This window comes from Anolis sagrei, chromosome 6, assembly GCF_037176765.1.
Source record: "Anolis sagrei isolate rAnoSag1 chromosome 6, rAnoSag1.mat, whole genome shotgun sequence".
Taxonomy (NCBI): Eukaryota; Metazoa; Chordata; class Lepidosauria; order Squamata; family Dactyloidae; genus Anolis; species Anolis sagrei.
In genome coordinates, this window is record NC_090026.1 from 25,596,954 (window position 1) to 25,599,711 (window position 2,758).

The following is a 2,758-nucleotide window of genomic DNA, read 5'->3' on the forward strand; positions in this document are numbered from 1 at the left end:
AACCCCTTGGACCCAGGACTAATTAAGACTGTAACGTATATTTTCCTTCGCCCCTCTGAAGTTTTCCAGCTCATTGCTTTAAAGAAATGACTTTGTGATAAATAAAACTTATTTTGAGTTATTTACAGCGTTTTGGGTTCTTGAAAGTTCCATTTTCCTATAGGAGGGCAAGAAGCAATCCCCTGGGGGAAAGATGCCGCATCCATCCCTCCTTTATTGAGAATAATAGCCCCCAGGCGCGATGGCACATGAATCCAAAATATTACCATATCCTTTTCTCCCTCCTTGGAGAAGCACTTGTTAGGCCAGCCCTTGCTTCCCTGAAGCCTGCCAACGCATAGTTCCAAAATTTCCATAGCTTCAAAACTTCTCCTTCCCTAAGAACAATGCCAAGAATTAGATATCTGTTTTCCATACAGCAGAACCTGACTCCTAGCACAAAATCCAAGACTCCAAAAGCACACTTCTTCCTCTTCCCTTGAGAAAGAAGCCCCAAAGTGACCAGACTGCTCCCTTGAAAATCTGTCACTCTCTGAATACACCATCTCTGTCCTGCCCATGGACCAGAGAGGCAGGTGAAACAGACTCCTCAGGTCTGTCACAATTTGAGCATTATTAGACTGATGATGCAGTCCCAAAGTCGTAAATTAATTATAGACGTCTGCCATCCTGGTTCCATCTCAGTTTCCTGGCCAAATGTTGATCTTCTTGATTGGTGTTAGCCTTGTGTTGACTTCCTTCTTAACATAAGGAATATTGTAAACATTTATCTTATCACTGTCCAGTTCTTATCACAGTTTACTTTTCAGTGAGCAACTTTTAATTACAGTCTGGCAAGCAGGTAGTTAGTCATTGCAGGCCTTGGTGTTTTAGAATTGGTGTCTCCAAATTACTAACTCCATACATACATCCTTCCATTCTTCCATACATTCGCACACATTATTATATCAAATCCACATTTATCAAATCTGCGTATTAAATTTTTGTGACAACTCCATATCCTCTGCTATAAAACTTGTCAATCATGTCATTGCTTATTCTATTCTGAAAACTTAAGACTTTGGGCAAAAGATATGTGAGATGACCCTGTGAAATTGAAACCACTTATTTGACATCTTCCATGCAGCCTGATGGATATCTTTATTTCTCAGACTATAAATGATGGGATTCATTACTGGTGGCAGAACAGTATACAAGACTGCAGACAACAAATCTAAAGAAACTGAGGACAAGGCCTGTGGTCTTGTGTATGAGAACACAGCAGTTGAAAGAAATAAAGAGAAAACAGTCAAGTGTGGAATGCAGGTGGAGAAGACTTTGCGCTGGCCCTGGGATGACTGAATCTTGAATACTGTTGAGAATATGAATCCATAAGATATTAATATTAAAGAAAGACAACAAATACCAACCATTATTACAACAGCAACAACAAGCCATTCATTAAACATTGTATCTGTGCATGAAATCCTCCATAATTTTGGGATATCACAAAAAAATTGTTGAACATGAGAAGTGCAAAAATGTAACCTGAATGTTGATATAGTACTATAGTACTGATCCAAGAGGCAGTTGCCATTTGGAGACAGGCATTCCAATTCATAATCCTCATATATTGTAACGGGAGGCAGATTGCCACATAGCGGTCATATGCCATAACAGTAAGAAAGAACAGCTCAGCCCCTGCAAATGTCACAATTAGAAACACTTGGGAAACACATTCAGAGAAGGAAATTTTTCTGTCATTTGCCAATGAGATAGCCATAGATTTAGGAACAGTTACAGAGATGTAGCAAGCATCTATCAATGACAAATTGGCTAGAAAGAAATACATGGGAGTATGCAGATTATGGTCATGGATTATAGTTAGTATAACAATAATGTTTCCCATCAATGCTACCAAATAAATGGACAGAAACACCAAAAAATGCAAAATCTGTTGCTCTCTGGTTTCAGAAAATGCCAACAGAATGAATTCATTCACTGTAGACTGGTTTTCCATTTTTTCTTGGTGAAAATATTCTCTGTAAAGATAAAGAAATACGTATATTAAAAGAAACCTAGAACAAAAAAAACTATTCGAATTTTTAGAGGAAGTTATTATTAAGTAAACTGCTTCAAGATGAATCAGGAAATACTATGTCTTTTGTATGTGAAGTAATTGAAATTCTCCATTCCCTAGAAAAAGAGGCTTGGCTTCTGGAATATTATGAAAAAAGCTATCACAAACTATTTTATCATTTATCCAACTATATAGGTGGATGGGAAAAACGACATTTGCTACAATGTTCGAATGACAGCCATGAGGACATGATGGGTGTTCTTAGATCAGTTATGGAAGAATGAGATTTCTTAACCACTGAAGGCCACCTCTTTGGGCAACTGGTGTTTATCTTGTTACCCATCACCCTTCCCAGGTAAAACAGTATAGGGTTGTTACAGTACCTGCCAATGCCAAATAGAATTTTATCCCCTCAGTCATTAAAATGAGAAGTTCATCCTTGACCATCAGAGGAAAGTTAGAGATATCTCTTGGGGTTTAGGAAAAACCCTGAAGAATCTGATGTAAAAGAGAGAAAGAATCTCATTAAAAATCTAAAAAGTCAGCAGGGTAGTATGTGACATGATTTATGGGCTATTAAATAACAGCTATATAAATTGCAGTATAGATTAGGGTGAAACTGGTAGACAGGATTCTTCATATATGATCAGATTCATTGGTCTGGGAGGAATAAATATGTGTGGGATTTTAAAAATAAGT

General features: G+C 37.5%; 1 pseudogene; it reads right to left on the reverse strand.

Moving 5' to 3' along the window:
• Positions 1 to 1,052: 1,052 nt before the first annotated feature.
• Positions 1,053 to 1,999, reverse strand: LOC132779543 (olfactory receptor 14A16-like; annotated as a pseudogene).
• Positions 2,000 to 2,758: the final 759 nt, after the last annotated feature.